The sequence below is a fragment of the Dipodomys spectabilis genome, unplaced genomic scaffold (genome assembly GCF_019054845.1).
Source record: "Dipodomys spectabilis isolate Male_0828 unplaced genomic scaffold, ASM1905484v1 ptg000424l, whole genome shotgun sequence".
Classification (NCBI taxonomy): Eukaryota; Metazoa; Chordata; class Mammalia; order Rodentia; family Heteromyidae; genus Dipodomys; species Dipodomys spectabilis.
This window is the reverse complement of record NW_024871101.1, coordinates 308,695-328,287: the sequence shown is the minus strand read 5'-3', so window position 1 is coordinate 328,287 and position 19,593 is coordinate 308,695. Positions and strand designations below refer to the sequence as shown.

At 45.7% G+C, this 19,593-nt stretch overlaps 1 protein-coding gene across 3 annotated transcripts in view; it reads right to left on the bottom strand.

Annotated features, from left to right (window-relative positions):
• Atp7a (ATPase copper transporting alpha) overlaps window positions 1-8,937 on the bottom strand; it is a 114,201-nt gene extending 105,264 nt beyond the window's left edge. For all 3 annotated transcript variants that reach the window (XM_042668248.1, XM_042668247.1, XM_042668250.1), the window contains exon 1: window positions 8,772-8,937. The gene's annotated coding sequence lies outside the window, so the exon portion shown is untranslated. The remainder of the gene's footprint in view (window positions 1-8,771) is intronic.
• Window positions 8,938-19,593: the final 10,656 nt, after the last annotated feature.

The following is a 19,593-nucleotide window of genomic DNA, read 5'->3' as shown; positions in this document are numbered from 1 at the left end:
ATAATATGGTAAATCTCAATGGCCCAGTTTGTGGCTCGCTAATTACACAACCAGATTGTTGGTAGTTTTCTTGGTGAGGAAGTAGAATCATGGTGATTCGCTTGGCTAGCTTTCATTAATGGGTTTGAGGATGTCAAGGTTAGTATAGTATAGGTGTCCTCCAGGCTCTTGAGCCTTCCTAATTTGAATTTTCCATATTTTATGTTTGGAAACTAAGCTTGACTAGTTGCAGATATTGATTACCCTATAGCTCCTGTAGTCACTAAACTGAGAGAGAATATGGAAAAACTGTAATTTGCATTTTATTGCATAGGTTGCTAAAATTACTTTTACAGTAAATAATAATAGTAGCCAGGTGCTAGTAGTTCATACATGTAATCCTAGTTACTCAAGAGGCTGAGATCTGACGCCAGACTGGACAAAGAAGGCTGTGAAAGTCTTGGCTTCTTGTTTTTTTTTTGTTTGTTTGTTTGTTTTTGGTTGGTCGTGGGGCATCAACTCTGGGCCGGGGCATTGTCCCTCAGCTCTTCAGCTCAAGGCTAGTGCTCTATCAATTGAGCCACAGTACCACTTCTGGCTTTTTCTGCTTAAGTGGTGCTGAGGAATCAAACCCAGGGCCTGATGCATACAAGGCAAGCACTCTACCACTGAGCCACCTTCCCAGCCCGACTGTGAAACTCTTATCTCCAATTAGCTACCAAAAACTAGAAGTAGAGCTGTGGCTCAAGTGGTAGAATGCTAGCCTTTAGCACAAAAGCTCAGAGACAGTGCCCAGGCCCTGAGTTCAAGCCCCAACCAACAGAAAAATATAATAATAGTAACTAAATTTTATTATATATTTACTCAAGTCAGGCATTGTTCTTACTGTTTTACATGTATGAACCCATCAACAATTCTGAGGCTGTTACTGTCCCCATTTTACAAATATGAAAAAGGGTTGGTGATGTAGCTCAGAAAGAGGACTTGAGTGATATCTGCATATCCATCCCAAAACTGCAAAAATACATAAATAAATCAGATCTTCTTAGGATCATACAAGTAGTAGGCAGAGAAGGTAGTATCCTAAATCTGCACTCGTGTGTGTATGTTGAGGGGGTTGGTAGTACTGGAGTTTGAACTGAGAGGCCTTGACAATTGCTAGGCAGGTGCTCAATCACTTGAGCCACTTCCCCAGTTATTTTCTGCTTTAGTTGTTTTTCAGGTAGGGTCTCAAGTTTTTGCTGGTCAAAGTCCCTATTCGTAATCCTATGGTATACTGCCTCTCAAAATAGCAAAATACTATCATGCAATAATGACGTAAGATTCTTGAAGTAGCAACAATAATATGTAAGAGTCCAGAAAATGTTAAGTGGCAGTGTTTGAATATAAGTTTTCTTATTAACTTGTATGCGTGTGTACGTGTGTGTGTGCACGCGCACATGCACATGCACTAGTCCTGGGGCTTGAACTCAAGGCTCTACTGCTATCCCTGAGCTTTGTCCTCAAGACTAGCTCTTTACCACTTGAGCCAGAATTGCACTTCTGGCTTTTTGGTGATTTAATTGGAGATACGGGGGCTGGGAAGGCAGCTCAGTGGTAGAGTGCATGCCTTGCAAGCATGAGGCCCTGGGTTCGATTCCTCAACACCACATAAGCAGAAAAGGCCGGAAGTGGTGCTGTGGCTCCAGTGGTAGAGCGCTAGCCTTGAGCTGAAGAGCTGAGGGACAGCGCCCAGGCCCAGAGTTCAGACCCCATGACCGGCAAAAAAAAAAAAAAAAAAATTGGAGATAACGATTCTCATAGACTTTCCTGCCCAGGCTGGCTTTGAACTATAATTCTCAGATTTCAGCTTCTTGAGTAACTAGGATTACAGGCATCAGACAACAGACCAGGCTATGCTTATTAACTTTTATTGTAATTTCTTTTAGAACAATTTAAGTTCTAAACAAGTCACAACTATCAAAGTGTAACCAAAGACATGCTTACTGTAAAGATGAGACAATACAAATGAACTATTTTTTTTTATTCCTAGAACATTGATAATAATAATAAAAAAGACCAGAAAATGAGAAGAGCCAGAAGGCGGAGGCTGATGCCTGTAATCTTAGCTATTCAGGAGGCTGAGATTTGAGTATCAAGGTTCGAAGCCAGCCCACGCAGGAAAACTGATGAGACTCATCTCCAATTGACCACTAAAAACTGGAAGTGGCTCTGTGACTCAAAGTGTTAAGAGCCCTAGCCTTGAACGAAAAAGCTCAGGGACAGTGCCCAGGCCCTGAGTTCAAGTCTCACCATGGAAAAAAAGTTCAAGGCTCACAACCAACAAAAATAAGAAAGTAGATGAGTATAGTCCAAGTACTTTATATCCATGAATAAAAGCAGAGCAATTAAATTAATTGAAATTATTCTAAGAAAGAGACAAAAGCTGGGCACTGAATGGTTCATGCCTATAATACTATATACTCAGGAGGCCGGAAGACTGAGGTTCACAGCTAGTATGGTCAGAAAAGGCTGAGAGATTTCATCTCCAATTAACAAACAAAGACCTAGGCTGGAGGTATGATACAATTGGTAGGGCAAACCAACCATAAGCAAGAAAAGTTCATTGAAAGCACAAGGTCCTGAGCTCAATCTCTAGAACCCATGTGCACATGCACATATTTATGCAAGCATGCTCAAATATGTACACACATGCATACACATACACACATAACACACAAAGGTAGGGAAGGTAAAGGAAGGTTAAAGAGAGTTTAAAGAAGCCAGGCACCGGTGGCTCACGCCTGTAATCCTAGCTACTCAGGAGGCTGAGATCTGAGGATCGAGGTTCAAAGCCAGCCCGGGCAGGAAAGTCCGTGAAACTCTTATCTCCAATAAACCACTAGAAAACCAGAAGTGGTGCTGTGGCTCAAGCGGTAGAGCACTTGCCTTGAGCTGAAGAGCCCAGGGACAGCGCCCAAGCCCAGAGTTCAAGCCCCACGACCGACCAAAAAAAAAAAAAAGAGAGAGAGTTTGAAGCTAAAAGAGGTACATTTTGTGCATGCATCTACAACTAATGTATGATCATTTTTTTTTTGGGGGGGGGGGGGGGTCTGGTCGTGGGGCCTGAACTCTGGGCCTGGGCGCTGTCCCTCAGCTCTTCAGCTCAAGGCTAGCGCTCTACCACTTGAGCCACAGTGCCACTTCCAGCTTTTTTCTTTTTGCTTATGTGGTGCTGAGGAATTGAACCCAGGTCCTCCTGCATGCAAGGCAAGCGCTCTACCACTGAGCCACCTTCCCAGCCTCTCTTTTTTTTAAGTTTTAAAATTATCATACAGGGCTGGGAAGGTGGCTCAGTGGTAGAGTGCTTGCCTCCCATGCAGGAGGCCCTAGGTTCCATTCCTCAGCACCACATAAGCAGAAAACGGTGGAAGTGGCGCTGAGGCTCTAGTGGTAGAGCGCTAGCCTTGAGCTGAAGAGCTGAGGGACAGCACCCAGGTCCAGAGTTCAGGCCCCAGGACCAAAAACAAAAACAATATAAATGCTGCGGATGCTGGTTGCTCACGTCTGTAATCCTAGCTACTCAGGAGGCTAAGATCTGAAAAATTGCTGTTCAAAGCCAGCCTGGGCAAGAAAGTCCATGAGACTCTTATCTCCAATAACCCCCAGAAAATGAGAAAGTGGTGCTGTGGCTCAAGTGGTAGAGCACTAGCCTTCAGCTGAAGAGCTGAGGGACAGTGACCAGGCCCAGAATTCAAGCCCCATGACTGACAAAAAAAAAATTAAAATATCAAAAACTTAAAGTTCCTTTATGTTAAATAAATGAGAACACAGGTTCTGAAGGCAAGACTAATTCAAACCCCAATTTATGCCACATGATATGTCTGGGAATAAAATGTGGCCATATGAAATATATCTACTCTAATCAAGTGCAAACAAAAGACAATCAGATGAAGCTGGGTATTGGTGGTTCACGCCAGTAATCCTAGCTACTCAGGAGGCTGAGGTCTGAGGATCGAGGTTCAAAGCCAGCCCAGGCAGGAAAAATTTGTGAGATTCTTATCTCCAAATAACCACCACAAAATTGGAAATGGAACTGTGGTTTAAAGCGGGGTAGAGCACTAGTCTTGAGTAAAAAAGCTCAAGAACGGCTCCCAGGCCTTGAATCAAGCCCCAGGACTGGCACAAAAAATAGTATTGTTGACTAAAAATAGTATTGCTGGGAATGGTGTATGACCCCAACACTAGAGAGTCTGACAGAATGATTACAAATTAGAGACCAACTTAAGCTATATAATAAGACTTTCTCTCAAAAATCAAAAAATAGACAAAGGTCTGGGTGCATTGTTCAATTCGTAGAGTGCCAGTTGTGGGTAAAAGTAGAGTGAGTATAAGAGGCCTTGAGTTCATGCCCAATAATGGCATTTTTGAAAAAAAAAATAAAAAACAGGGGCTGGGAAGGTGGCTCAGTGGTAGAGTGCTTGCCTTGCATGCATGAGGCCCTGGGTTCCATTCCTCAGCACCACATAACAAAAAACTGGAAGTAGCATTGAGGCTCAAGTGGTAGAGCGTTAGCCTTGAGCTGAAGAGCCAAGGGACAGCGCCCAGGCCCTGAGTTCAGGCCATGACCGAACCAAAAAAAAAAAATCAAAAACACAGCTAGGCACCGGTGGCTCACGCCTGTAATCCTAACTACTCAGGAGGCTGAGCTCTGCAAATCACAGTTCAAAGCCAGCCTGGGCAGGAAAATCCCTGAGACTCTTTTTTTTTTCTTTTGCTTGAATTCAGGGCCTGGGCACTGTCCCTGAGCTTCTTTTTGCTCAAAGCTAACACTCTATCACTGGAGCCACAGTTCTCCTTCTGGCTTTTTCTGTTTATGTGGTACTGAGGAATCAAACCCAGGGCTTCATGTATGCTAGGCAAGCACTCTACCACTAAGCCACATTCCCAAACTCCCTGAGACTATTTTTTTGTTGGTCATTGGGCTTGAACTCTAGGCCTGGGCACTGTTCTTCAGCTCTTGGCAAGTGCTCTACCACTTGAGCCACAGCACCAATAAATTACCAAATAAATTACCAATAAATTACCAAAAAACTGGAAGTGGAGCTGTGGCTCAAATGGTAGAGCACTAGCCTTGAGCAAAAGAAGCTCAGGGAAGGTACCCAGGTCCTGAGTTCAAGCCCCAGGACCAGAAAAAAAAAAAACTAAAAAAACAACCACCAGTCAGGGGAGAAAAACACAACATTCAACATCGTATGACTTCCTAGATGCTCTAAAATTAAGAAACAGGAATTTGTGGGTTATTTCTGTAATAGTCACAAACTCTTAAGCAATTCTAATCACATCCTGACATTCAGGTCAAACAGTATACTGTACTAAATAAATTATTCTTGCCAAGAGCCTGTGGCTCACACCTGTAATCCTAGCCACTCAGGAGGCTGAGATCTGAGAATTGCAGTTCTAAGCCAGCAGCAACTGCAGGAAAACCCATGAAATTCTTATCCAAATTAACCACCAAAATGCCAGAAGTGGAGCTGTGGTTTAACTGGTAAAGCAGTAGCCTTGAGTGGAAAATATGAGGGATAGCACCCAGGTCTGAGTTCAAGGTCTCAGTTCACCACCACTACTGCAAAAACATCTGGAGGTATGACTCAACAGTGGATGCCTTAACTTACAAGCCATGAGACCCCGAGTTCAAACCCCAAGACCACAAAAAAAATTACATACCTTCCTTTATTCCTACCACAACAAAGGTGATTACACTTGGAATTCTTTAATAACTAAGCTCTCTGTAAGCTTTTGTTAGCTCTCAAAGCAACTCCTTTTTTTTCTTTTTGGAGCTAGGGATTATACTCAGGGCCTCTCACATGCTAAGCACATGTTCTACCACTATACTAAACCCAAGCCCTGTTAGGTCAACTCTTACATAATCTCATGACACTAGATGTCTGCTATATGTTTATCATAAATAGTCCTGAGAACTTAATTTTCACTGTATACTTCTATTCTTATATCTTTTTTTTTTTTTTGGTCATGGGGCCTGAACTCAACCTGGGCACTGTCCCTTACCTCTTCAGCTCAAGGCTAGTGCTCTACCACTAGAGCCACAGTGCCATTTCTGGCTTTTTCTGTTTATGTGGTGCTGAGGAATCGAACCCAGGGCCTCATGCATGCAAGGCAAGCACTCTACCACTGAGTCACCTTCCCAGTCCCTATTCTTATATCTTTGTTGATGTTATCTTGGGTATTAGCAGCATCTTCTGGATGCTTTCCCTTCCTAAGAGGCAGGTAACACACTTTACGTGAACCATTTTCTTCTCAATTCCAACGGGCATACAACACTCTGAAACTTTCCAGTGGAACTGAAGAAGAGAAGTAACTAAGGCATTTGTCCTTCCCTATTTGCTTTAGTTGGGGCATTAGGTGCACATCCAAGGTCAGCAGCAATCACAATGATACATTACTTTTAAAAAGACTTCTTCATAGTCATACTTTTTTTTTGTCATTCGTGGAGCTTGAACTCTGGGCCTGGGTGCTGTCCCTGAGCTTTTCAGCTCAAGGCCAGCACTCTATCACTTGCGCCACAGCACCACTTCCAGCATTTTCTGTGTATGTGGTGCTGAGAAATCAAACCCAGGGCCTCATGCATGGGAGGCAAGCACTCTACCACTGAGCCACCTTCCCAGCCTTCATATAATTCTTTTAACTTGTCCTTGGCTTGAACTCTGTGCCTGGGCACTGTCCCGGAGCTTTTGTGCTGACAGCTAGCATTCTTTCACTTGAGCCATAGCTTCAGTCCCAACTTTTTTTGGTAATTGGAGATAAGACTGTCATGGACATTCCTGCTCAAGCTATCTTCAAACCTTGGTCCTCAGATCTCAGCCTCCTAAGTAGCTAAAATTACAGGCCTGAGCCACAAGTGCCCAGTCCCCATCATATATTTCTACAAACAAAACCAATTAATGGAAGATCTGCAGTTCAAAGCCAACCTGAGCAGGAAAGCTCCTTAAACACTTATCCCTAATAAACTAACAAAAAAAAGCCAGAAATGGGCTGTGACTGTGACTTAGTGGTAGAGTGCTTGACTAGCATGCATGAAGCTGTGAGTTCAATTCCTCAACACCATATAAACTGAAAAAGCCAGAAGTGGCACTATGGCTCAAGTGGTAGAGTATTAGCCTTGATCAAAAGAAGCTCAGAAACAGTGTCCAGCCCCTGAGCGCAAGCTCCAGGACTGGCAAAAAAAAAAAAAAAAAGCCAGAAGTGAAAATGTGGCTCAAGTGATAGAACACTAGCCTTGAATACAGAAGCTCAGGGACAGTGCTCAGGCTCTGAGTTCAAGCCCCAGCACTGACATACACACAAAAAAAGAAAAAAAAAAAAGAAATAGGGACATTGACATAAATATGCTAGTAAATATTTTGCATCTTTTGATTTCCCCAGGACTTTGCTCACAATATTTCTTCTACCTGGACTGGTCACATTTTCTTCCATTCTGCAAAGTTAAATCCTATCCATTCTTCAAGGCCCAGCTCAAATCCTTCCTTCCTGCACTCTCATGAACACTTCCTCTTTCTAGTAAGTTACAGACAGAAGACTCTCCCATGTCTTTGCTATAGACATTAGAAAGTTTCAAATGATAAAGCTAAAATCACAATTTAAAATAAACTTTAAAAGTATGAGATAGGGCTGGGAAGTTGGCTCAGTGGTAAAGTGCTTGACTTGTGTGCATGAGGCCCTGGGTTCGATTCCTCAGCACCACACAAGCAGAAAAAGCCAGAAGTGGCGCTGTGGCTCAAGTGTAGAGGCTAGCTTTGAGCTGAAGAGCTGAGGAACAGTGCCCAGGCCCAGAGTTCAGGACCCACAACCGACAAAAAAAAAAAAAAAGTATGAGATAGGTAACCCAGTTATTTGTTCAGAGGGGCTGATTTGGGACTCAATTGATTGATAAATGTTTGAGGTCAGAAGACTCAATTATTGTGTATTCCCTCCTCCCACACCTCAGTTTCACCTAATTCAATGTTCTGTACACAGTCTTAATACAAAGCCCCATTACAGTTGATGAGGAGGGTACGACTAAAACAAAATTCAGATTCTGGAGGGGGGGGTGGAAAGAGGCTTATTATTAAATAAGACAAGTGTTGTCTATGCTTAAAATAAGTTCAGTATCTACAACAGAAAAATGTCCAAAGTTAAGAGACAGCCTAGAATGCAGAAATCGCTGAGGTAGATCCCCAGCACCCGAGGGACAGAAAAGGACAGAGCGTTATAGACTGGGCTTCAGAGATACATGCCCTGAGATGGGCCAAAGGGTGCACACTGTGACTTACTGGAAAGGGGCATCGCAAAGGAATTAAACTGAAAACAAGTGTCACGTTTTTAGATTTAGCTTATGGTCTTAGAGCAAACCAAGAAGCCACATAACAATTTTGAAAAATTATTTTATCTACCATGGTGATCTTAGTACTCAGTTTCCAAAGTAGAAAGACATGTCAGGAAGCAAAGATTTCCCCCGGCTCAGATGACTTCCAACACAGGGCACAGACCTTCCGGTGCCCCCCAATTCATGAACCTAGGCCATGGATTGTAGGCTACGCTCCCCAGACTGGTACAAGAAAGTAACATGGGTCAGGACCCAAATCATCTCTTCTGTTTTTACGTTCGGGGAGGTGGACCTGAAGTGTGTGGGTCGTGAAGTAGTGTGGGGTGTGCCCCACACAAAACGACCTTCTCACCACACTTAGTAGTAGATTGACAAACACCAAATACTCCTTTGGTAATCAGGGGACGATGGGAACCAATGTAGGACTTACCTGGCTGTTCCGTGCGGTGGTTAAACCTCCGGAGCTCCGGAGACTGTGGCAGCGAGAAGTCTACACTCGCAGCCTCCAAGCTCTCACACTCTGGGAAGTCACAATAGCCGCGGCAGTGACGACGGCTAGGCGGTGGCGACGTCGACAGCTCCTCCCTCCCGGCGCTCCTTTATCCGCCCCCAGCCACCGCGGCCGCCAGCCCTGGCCCCACCCACTTCTGCTCCCCATTTCCGGGGGAGGTGCCCTGGCCGGAAGCTGGGCCTGCAAAGGAGCACGTTCCACGTCACGTGGACTCGGGAACAAAGCCTAAATCTAGCTCTCTCTCGCCCTCTGCTGCTCCCCGCCTCTGCAGTTTCGCAGCCTCAGCCCTGGGAGGGGCTGGAGTTTGGCTCTGCTGCCTCTTTCCTAGCTGCAAGCACCAAACCAAGTTAAACAAGAATAAACAATCTCTACCAAAACAGTGCCTCTTTTTAATGTACCAGGAGAATTCCGTGGGAATCATCTTCTACTATATTCTTCCTGACTCAGCATGAAATTAGCGCGGATCAGTCAGAATGGGTTAAGTTAGGGGCTGGGAAGGTGGCTCAGTGGTAGAGCCCTTGCCTTGCATGCCTGAGGCCCTGGGTTCGATTCCTCAGCACCACATAAGCAGGAAAAAAAGCCGGAAGTGGCGCTGTGGCTCAAGTGGTAGAGTGCTAGCCTTGAGCTGAAGAGCTGAGGGACAGCGCCCAGGCCCAGAGTTCAGGCCCCACCACTGGACCAAAAAAAAAAAAAAAAGAATGGGTTAAGTTACTCCAAATACTGGGTAGCCTAACTACCAATATAAATGCCAGAACCTTGGAAGATTGAATCGCTCTGGGGACGCAGATCAATGGTATTGCACTTGTCGAGCACTTGCCAGACCCGATTCGATTCCCAGAAGTCTCTACCCCCAAAATAAAATGCATATAAATTCATGATCTTTACGTGGACGAGGATGTCACCTTTCCACTTATTTTATTGCTCCATCATTTATAATACTTACGGAGTCAGGCGGTACTGGCTCACGCCTGTGAGCAAGGTTCAAAGCCAGCGCAGGCAGAAAGTATATGAGACTCTTTATCTCTAATTAACAAAGAAAACTGAAGTAGCTCTGTGGCTCAAAGTAGTAGAGTACTACAATAGCCTTGAGCACTGAGTTCAAGATCCACAACCAGCAAAACATAGAAACAGGGGCTGGGAAGGTGGCTCAGTGATAGAGTGCTTGCCTTGCATGCATAAGGCCCTGGGTTCTATTCCTCAGCACCACATCAACAGAAAAAGCTGGAAGTGGTGCTGTGGCTCAAGTGGTAGAGCACTAGCCTTGAGCTGAAGAGCTGAGGGACAGCGCCCAGGCCCAGAGTTCAGACACCATTACTGACAAAAAAAAAAAAAGAAACATCCTCCAGAAAAAAAAAAATCCCATTATGTTAGAAAACAAAGTATGATGTCCTTTTCTCAGATGTTTTAGGAACCACTTACTGTATTGTTAGCCTTTGCACCTCACTTCCTTATGAACTCACAATGATACTCTATGTTTTCCTACCCTGTAATCCCATTAAGCATTTTATTTTTATATTTTGTGTCGTGGGGTTTGAACTTGGGGCCTGCACACTCTCCCTGACCTCTTTTGTTCAAGGCTAGCATTCTAACATATGAGCCACAGTTCCACTCTGATTTTTTGGTATTTTAGTGGAGATAGGAGTCACAAATTTCCATGCCCGAGCTGGCTTCCAACTAAGTAGCTAGGTTTAGATGGGTGAGCCACCAGAGCTCGGCCCAAATTGATGGTTTGGTTTGGTTTTAATCTGAGAAAACAACATTAAGCTTTTGTATTCCAACTTGTTTGGATTTTTAAAATTATACTGTACTGTATGCATGTACACACAAAGAATACACTTAGGGGAGGAACCCAAAGATGTAATTCCCTTCAACATCTAAAATACTACTTATGAAAACAAATTCTAGTAGGGAGGGGTAAATGGGAGAAAATGAGGTAGGGGGTAACAGTGTTTAAAAAGAAATGTACTCAGCTAGGCGCCAGTGGCTCACGCCTATAATCCTAGCTACTCAGGAGGCTGAGATCTGAGGATTACCATTCAAAGCCAGCCTGGGAAGGAAAGTCTGTAAGACTCTTCCCAATTAACCAACAGAAAACTGGAAGTGGTGCTGTGGCTCAAGTAGTAGAGCACTAGCCCTGAGCAGCTCAGGGACAGTGCCCAGGCCCAGAGTTCAAACTCCACGATGGACCAAAAACAAGAAAAAAAGAAATGTACTCATTACCTTACTTATGTAACTGTAACCCACTTGTTCATCACCTTTACAATAAAGATTTTTTCAAAAAATGAATTCCAGGAAATGGGAACATAATTTTTATCGCTGCTGGTGGTTTTATTGTTAGTGGTATTGTCTGTCGTTTTTGTTCTCTTTTTAGGGGTACAAAGGGGGAGTGCAAGAATGGAGGGAAGATGAACAAATGCAATCATGGTTTTCTTTTGTCATTCATGGGGCTCAAATGCTAGACCACTAGCCTTGAGCAGAAAAGTTCAGAAACAGTGTTCAAAGTCCTGAGTTCAAGCCCCAGGACTGGCAACACGTGCATACACACACACACACAAAATTAAAAATTCTAAAATTATTACACTTATGAACATTAAAAATCTTCCTTTTGGGGGAAGGATTGGGTGGGGGGGGAGGGGGGAGGCTGGGAAGGGAGGTGAAGGGTAAACAAAGGAGGAGGCTGCAATGCTTGGTAAGAAATGTATGCATTATCTTGCCCATGTAATTGTAACCCCTCTGTACAGTATGTTCACAAATAAAATAAAATTAAAAAAAAAAAATCTTCCTTTTGTAGCAAGATGTAGTCTTTTCCCATTTCTAATGAAATAGTTCTCATGAAGGGAAACTGGTCACAAAGCTACTTCTATTTTCCTTTTTTTTTTTTTTCTTTTTGGGTACGGTTGTGGGGCCTGAACTCTGGGCCTGGGCGCTGTCCCTCAGCTCCTCACCTCAAGGCTGGCGCTCTACCACTTGAGCCACAGTACCACTTCTGACTTTTTTCTTTTTGCTTATGTGGTGCTGAGGAATCGAACCCAGGGCCTCAGGCATGCAAGGCAAGCGCTCTACCACTGAGCCAACTTCCCAGCCCCTCTATTTTCATGTAGAACCATTTCAACCCAGTTCACATGGAAGAATATCAAGCTTATTAAATTGTAGGAACTCAGTATGGCATAAAAAATACAATGTCTGATATTTGTAAAAGGCTTAGAAGTGTCTGGCACACAAAGGGCTTAAGTGTTAATATCTAGCCTACGAGTTTCCAGATTCCCACTAAGCCTCTAACTTTTGGGCCTACAAATCAGTATTTCAGAAAAAAAAAAAATACTCCCTTGTCCCCTACACCTACTCACAGAGAATTATCATCAGGACTTATCTTCTGAGACCCCCCCCCCCAAAAGTCAACCACTAGAGTCCAGAGTCAAAGCCAATCAGCAGGGGTCTTTTTATTGCGAGTTCGAACTCAGACCTCTGCGCACTCGAAATCAGTGACGCTGAGCGGCCCGAGCCTACGGTTACAAGACTTTTTATATATTCTTTGTGGTGGGGCAAGGACTTGACGGTCGTCATAACATTCGGTAGCAAATCATCACCTTTGGCCGGTAAATCATATCATAATTCTAGCGTATAATTGGAGCGCCCTAGAGCGGGAAAATATTAGGGGTAGGGGATTGGGCGGTTTAAGGGTTTAGGTGCTCTAAGCTGATTGGAGGAAAATAGCAAGTATGACTTAGGGGGATGCTTGCTAAACTACAGGGCTGGTTGCTTAGATAACAATCGCCAAGCCAGCGCCAGTGGCTCATGCCTGTAATCCTAGCTGCTCAGGAGACTGAGATCTGAGAATCGCAGTTCAAAGCCAGCCAGGGCAAGAAAGTTCATGAGACTCCAATAAACTGCTAGAAAAGTGGAAGTGGTACTGTGGCTCAAGCGGTAGAGCGTTTGCCTTGAGCTGAAGAGCTGAGGGACAGCTCCCAGGCCCAGAGTTCAAGACCCACGACCGACAAAAAAAAAAAAATCGCCAGAGCCTGAGAGGGGCTTCCTGGAATTTCTCCGGCGCCCTGTGAAAACAGGCACCATCTGTGCTGACATCCTGCCCTTGTTTAGCTGACCAGCACCATCTGCAGTTTTTAGAGTTGTGTTATACAGCATACAACTACGAAAAGTTATTTATTCTACTGTTAGGCAAAAGCGAGGTACAAAAGCAGAAGCAGGCAGTTAGTATCTATAATGTAACATTAAGTTAGTGTAACTTATTTCTTTTTTTTTTAATTTTTTATTTTTTGGTCCAGTCGTGGGGCCTGAACTCTGGGCCTGGGCGCTGTCCCTCAGCTCTTCAGCTCAAGGCTAGCGCTCTACTACTTGAACCACAGCACCACTTCCGGCTTTTTTCCTTTTGCTTATGTGGTGCTGAGGAATCGAACCCAGGGCCTCATGCATGCAAGGCAAGGCACTGAGCCACCTTCCCAGCCCCTATTGTAACTTATTTCTGATAAAAATAAAAGTAAAAGTAAAAGTAAAAGTCTTGGGTTTTTCCAGACCACAAGACGCCAGGTGGCTGTTATCTCCCAAGTGGGGGTCTGGGAATGCTTGCTTAGTCACATCCTGATTGTTAGAGTAGGGACCAGATGGTGGTTGACCCTTGCACCCAGATCCAGAGAGGAGGGTAGTTACTGAATAGCTATAGGAAGGCTGTCGGTATTTTTCCACTTTTCATTCCCCCCCTTTCCATAGGACCCGTAAGAGCCAATCTTGGCTCTTAACCTGCCCAAGTGTTTAGTTTCAAGGTCAATAGGTTGATATTGGGTTCGGAGAACCATGAGCTGCACCGTGTTGATTCTGTCTTTAACAAAAGCATCTAACCTATTAATGATACATTAATGGTCAGAGCAACCAGTAACATAACTAGGGGTCCAGTCACGGGGGATAATAGGGTGGTTAACCAAGGGGAAAAATTAAACTAGGATTCAAACCATCCTTGTTTAGACTCATACTCCTTTTTTCTTTTCTCCAGTCCTTCTCTAACCTTGGCCATATTCTCTTTTACTATACCTGAATAGTCTGCATAGAAACAGCATTCCTCTCCCAGCACTCCCTGTTGCATGAACAGGTCTAGGCCTCGTCTATTCTGGAGAACCACCTTGGATAGGGAAGTTAATGATTTTTTGGAGTTAAGACACGGACTCCTCTAATTTTTTAATGTCTTTCAATGGCCTTTCTCAAGCTATCATAGTGACCCTGTTGTTGTACCAAGGAGGCTATGCCCATTCCCAGTCCACCCAGGCTAGCCCCCAGCAAAAGGCTCAGGGTGACAGCTGTCATGGGTTCTCTTTTGGCTCTGAAGGTGAAGGCTGTGTCTTCAGGTTGGGATTGTCTCCAATTTCTCAGCCAGTGATCCGTAAATTCAGAGTCTGGGTAATAGGTAATAGGTAATAGTGGGCACCAAACGTACCAGCACACAAGGTCATTAAGATTATTTAGTATTGTCAAGTGAACGCAGGGCGTCAAGCCTGCTTTGGCACAGGCCCACCAGGCATCACTAGGGGGTATTAAATAACCTGTCTTTTTGGGCATATGAGTAGAGTCACACAGGGAGAGCATGTCCCTGTCTGTACTGCTGGAACTGTAACAGGTCCCAACTCCCGCCACCCTCACCAGGGTAAGTCCTACTTTAGATCTCCATCTGCAGGAGCCTGCCTGTTCAGAGATAGTGATGTTTCTAACTATTGCGATCCCTTCGTAATACGAGGGGCATAATGTTATAACAGAGCCAGCAGGACAAAGTCTTAGTAGGTCGAGTGGCATTTAGCACCAAAAAAAATCTCTGCATCAAAGCAAGTGGAATGTCTTGGCAGGGTAAGAAAGCAGGTGTTAATGGGGGAAAAGGGGTAGTATGGTTTGAGGCTGTGGTTGGACTGGTAGGGGCAGGTCTGCTGGTTGGCAATCTCATGATTGGTTTTAAAACTAGGTTAGGGCCCACGGCGGTCTCTGACAACAGCTTTGCAACTAATCATAACCAGAAGGTGAGTCCTGGGTCTGTTCCACCAACATAAAGCCGCAGTCCCCAGGTTCTGCCCCTCGTCCAGCCTCCAAACTTTTTCCCTTGTTCAGTAAATCTAATTGTCAGAGGATTGCACTGAAAGTTTCTACATTGCCCTTTTAAGATCTTGTTGTGGCAATCTTTATCCTTTGGCCTGCCCGTTTGATTCTTAGTAACAGTTATAAGGTCCCATTCTGAGGAGGGGTCCAGTAGACATTCCTTGTTGTCTCACAACCCCAAGCCTTACAATAAAAGTCTGCTTCACCACCGCACTCCCCTCTGCCCTGGTTCTACCATCCCCCATAAAATGACCATTTTTGCAAATAATACCTCCTCACTGGGGTTCCACAACCCCTCCCATTGGTGATACCCTAATGCTCCATCCAGCCCATAAGTTTGACAGTGGCTATTTTTGGGCCAACATGCCCACTCTGAAGGTTTGTTGGGGTCATAATGATTCTGGACATCCCACGTTCCTATGGCCAGTGTACAGAGATCTATGGTTAGGTCGGGCCACCATGTCCATATGGGAGCCTCTTTTATGGCCAGGTTAATGGGGTCCACCCACTTTGGGGTAATTTCCCAGGATAGCTGAAAGGGTCAGTAAGGATTGTGGGGCAGTTCAGTGGCAGGGGTATCTATGAAGGCATAAACTATAAACATCAAAAACAGGGAGACGTCGGGCGCTGGTGGCTCACGCCTGTAATCCTAGCTACTCAGGAGGCTGAGATCTGAGAATCGCGGTTCAAAGCCAGCCCGGGCAGGAGAGACCGTGAGACTCCTATCTCCAATAAACCACCAGAAAACCGGAAGTGGCGCTGTAGCTCAAGTGGTAGAGCGCTCGCCTTGAGCTGAAGAGCTGAGGGACAGCGCCCAGGCCCAGAGTTCAAGCTCCACGACCGACAAAAAACAAAAAAACAGGGAGACCATAGTTACAGTTTAGCTTCCTGGCGGCACAGTTTGAGCTTTAAGGGATTGTCCTTGGTCTGGTCTACTGTCCAGATGGTTTCTCCTCTTGAAGGTTCGATGAGGTCCAGGAAGGGATCCACCAGTTTGGCGTGGGTGTAGTGAATCCAGGTAGCTACTCCATCCACCTTGAGGGCCGTGGGTGTTGTTAGGATAACCTGGAATGGCCCCTTCCACCTTGGTTCCAAGTTTCCCTGCCGATGGCGCTTCACCAGAACCCAATCTCCTGGCTGGTATTGACGGGGAGTTGGGGGAGGTCTGGTTTCATACAGCTCCCTTAATTTCGGCCAGACTTCATCATGAACTCTCTGTAGAGCTCGTAGGGAAAATAGAAGTTCAAAATCATCGTCTTTTTAATTTTTAACCAGCTTTTCTTTTAGGTTAGGAATTATGGGAATTATTACATTATCTCGTAAGGAGTAAGGCCCAGCTTGTAGGGGGAGTTACGGACCCTAAACAGAGCGTAGGGGGGAAGGACTGCCCAGTTTGTGCCAGTCTCCGTGGTCAATTTGGTTAGGGTCTCTTTTAATGTCCGATTCATTCTTTCTACCTGCCCTGAACTCTGGGGTCTATATGCACAATGCAATTTCCAATCTGCCCAAGGATGGAAGCCAGTCCCTGACTTACCTTGGAGGTGAAGGCTGGTCCATTGTTTGATCCTTTCATAACCAGGAAGCCATACCTGGGTAAGATCTCTTCTAGAATCTTCTTAGCTACAATCTGCGTGGTCTCACCTTTGGTTGGAAAGGCCTCAGCCCATCCTGAAAAGGTGTCTATAAAGACTAACAGATACTTATACCCATACTTTCCTGGCTTTACTTCTGTGAAATCAATCTCCCAGTAGGTTCCCGGGTCTATTCCCTCTCTGTCTCGTCCCTCTAGCCTGAGGTTTATTCTCTGCATTGTTAAGCTGGCAGACAATGCACTTTCCCACAATTTGGTCGGTCATGTCAGAAACTCCCTTAATTCTCAGTCTGGTCTGCCTTACTATGTCTTGTATCCTTCTAGAGCCTAAGTGGGTGCTGTGATAGATCTGTTCTAGCACACGCCTGCCAAGTCTTTCAGGAAGCACAATGTGGCACTTAGAGTCTCTCCACTAACCTTCGAGCATTTGGGTCATTGGGAGTCTGTTTATCCACTGGAGGTCTTCTTCAGAGTATTCTGGTAAAGGAGGTAAGTAAGTCTTGTGGTCCTGGGTCTGGCAGCTGCAGGGCTAGTAATTGTGTTGGAGTTAGAGCTACCCCCTTAGCGGTCTGATCGGCCAAGTTGTTACCCCGAGAGACTGGATCTGTTGACTTTTGATGCCCTGGACAGTGGACAATTGCCAGTTTCTTGGGTTCCCATATGGCTGCTAATAAATCTGATTTCTTCCTTGTTTTTAATGTCCTTCCCCTCTGCTGTGAGTAGTCCCCGCTCTCTGTATATCTCCCCATGCACATGAGCAAAGGCATACCGGCTGTCAGTATATACCGTCAGCTTCCGATCTTTCTCCATCTTTAGCGCCTGGGTTAAGGCCTTTTGGGCTGATGTCCCAGGAGGCAGGGATTCCGCCCACACTACTTTGGTTTCTGACACTACCGCAGCCCCTACATATCTCTGACCTTGGTGGATGAAGCTCCCATCGGTGAACCACACGAGGTCTGCATCCGGTAGCGGTCGGTCCTGTAGGTCCTCTCTCACTCCATGTACTTGAGCCAGTATTTCAGTACAGTTGTGAAGCGGAGCTCCCATGTCTGGGTCTGGTAGCAGTGATGCCGGGTTCAGAGCTGTTGGGGGCATGAAAATCATTCTGAGGATTTAGTAGTAGTCCTTGGTAGTGGGTGAGCTGGGCATTGCTAAGCCACCAGTCGGGTGGTTGCTTGAGAATGCTGTCTATGGTGTATGGGGTGGTAACCCGCAACTCCTGTCCCATGGTCAGTTTATCAGTGTCTGTGACCATTGATGCTGTAGCTGCTATCATCCAGAGGCACAGAGGCCACCCAGCTGCTACCAAGTCCAGCTTTTTAGATAGGTGGGCAACTGGTCGTCACCAGGGGCCCAGGTGTTGGGTTAAGACTGCTTTTGCTATGCCTCAGGTCTCGTCCACAAACAATTGGAAGGGTTTAGAGATGTTAGGGAGTCCCAGAGCGGGCGCTGACAGTAAAGCCGCCTTAATCTGTTGGAAGGCTTGTTCAGCTTCCTCTGTCCAGCAACAGGGTTGCTGATCTTTGGTAGCCTGATACAGGGGCTTAGCCAGCTCTGCAAAGCCTGGAATCCACAGCCTACAGGACCCTGCTGGCCCTAAAAACTCTCTTAATTGTCGTTGTGATTGTGGCCGGGGAATGCAGAGGACTGTCTCCTTCCCAGCATGTGTCAGCTACCTTTGCCCCCCTTTCAATAGGAATCCTAAATGGGTTACCTCTGATTTGCAGATCTGAGCCTTTTTTGCTAAGGCCCAATAGCCCAGGTCTCCTAAGGCTCGCAGGAGGTCTTCCGTTCCCCGGATGCAGGCTTTGGGGGTCTGGGTGGCTATTAAGAGATCATCAATGCACTGCAGGAGGGTTAAATCAGGGTGCTGTTGTCGTACTCACTCAGGTCCTCATGAAGGGCTTCATCAAACAGAGTCAGTGAGTTTTTCAATCCTTGAGTTTTTGAATCCTCGCAGCAGTCTAGTCCACGTTAGTTGACCATTTATGCCCCTATCAGGATCAGTCCATTCAAATGCAAAGAGTTCCTGGCTCCTTGGGGCTGGGGGCAAGCTGAAGAAAGCATCTTTTAAATCCAGAACAATGTACCATTGTTTTTCTGGGTTCAGGGTACTTAGGAGGGTAAGGGTTGGGCACAGTTGGGTCTATGTCCATTACCGCTTGTTAACTTCCCTCAAGTCCTGTACTGGCCTATATTCGCCACTGTTGGGTTTGCTTATGGGCAACAGTGGAGTGTTCCAAGCTGAGTGACAGGAGCGCATGATTCTCTGGTCCAGGAGGTGATTCCCATCCGTGCTTCCATGGTCATGCAGTATTGTCGCACCTGGACGGGGTCAACTCCAGGTTTGGTCTCTATGTAAAGGGTGGTGTTTAGCCAGTCCCATTCCCCTGGTTTGTGCCCAAGCTTCTGGGAAGCATTGAAGCCAAGAGGCTATGTTCTGATCAAGCGGGACGGATTCTTGGTGAAGTCTATACTCATCCTCCAGTTAGGGTTAAAATGGATATGGGTTTGTTTTTAGTCAGTTACTTCAGGCCCATCTGGTAAGAAATGGATCTGGGCTCCCATCTTTGTCAAAAGGTCCTTTCCCAGCAAGGGGTAGGGACTTTCAGGGATGACCAAAAAGGAGTGGGTCACTTTCCCCGTTCCCAAGTCCATAGTCCTTTGGGTCGTCCAAGGGTAATCTTTAATTCCTGTGGCTCCCTGCACCCACGAGGAGTTAGCTGACAATTTTCCACCGGATTTTGTCAGGACCGAATGCTGAGCCTCAGTGTCAACGAGGAACTGAACCGGGGACCCTTCCACTTGCAGAGTTACCCTAGGTTCGGGGAGGGGATCCGAACCCCGTCTCCCCTAGGCTTTCAGGTCCTGGGTTATCAGCACATTGGAGACGGACTTCTGTTGCCACTGGCCTGTCCCCTTTTCCTTTTCGGGCATTCCCTTGCCCAGTGGCCTTTTTCCTTGCAATAAGCCCTGGCTGGCTTCAAACCACCATCCTCAGAGCTCAGCCTCCTGAGTAGCTAGCTAGGGAAACAGGCATGAGCCACTGGAGCTGGCTTT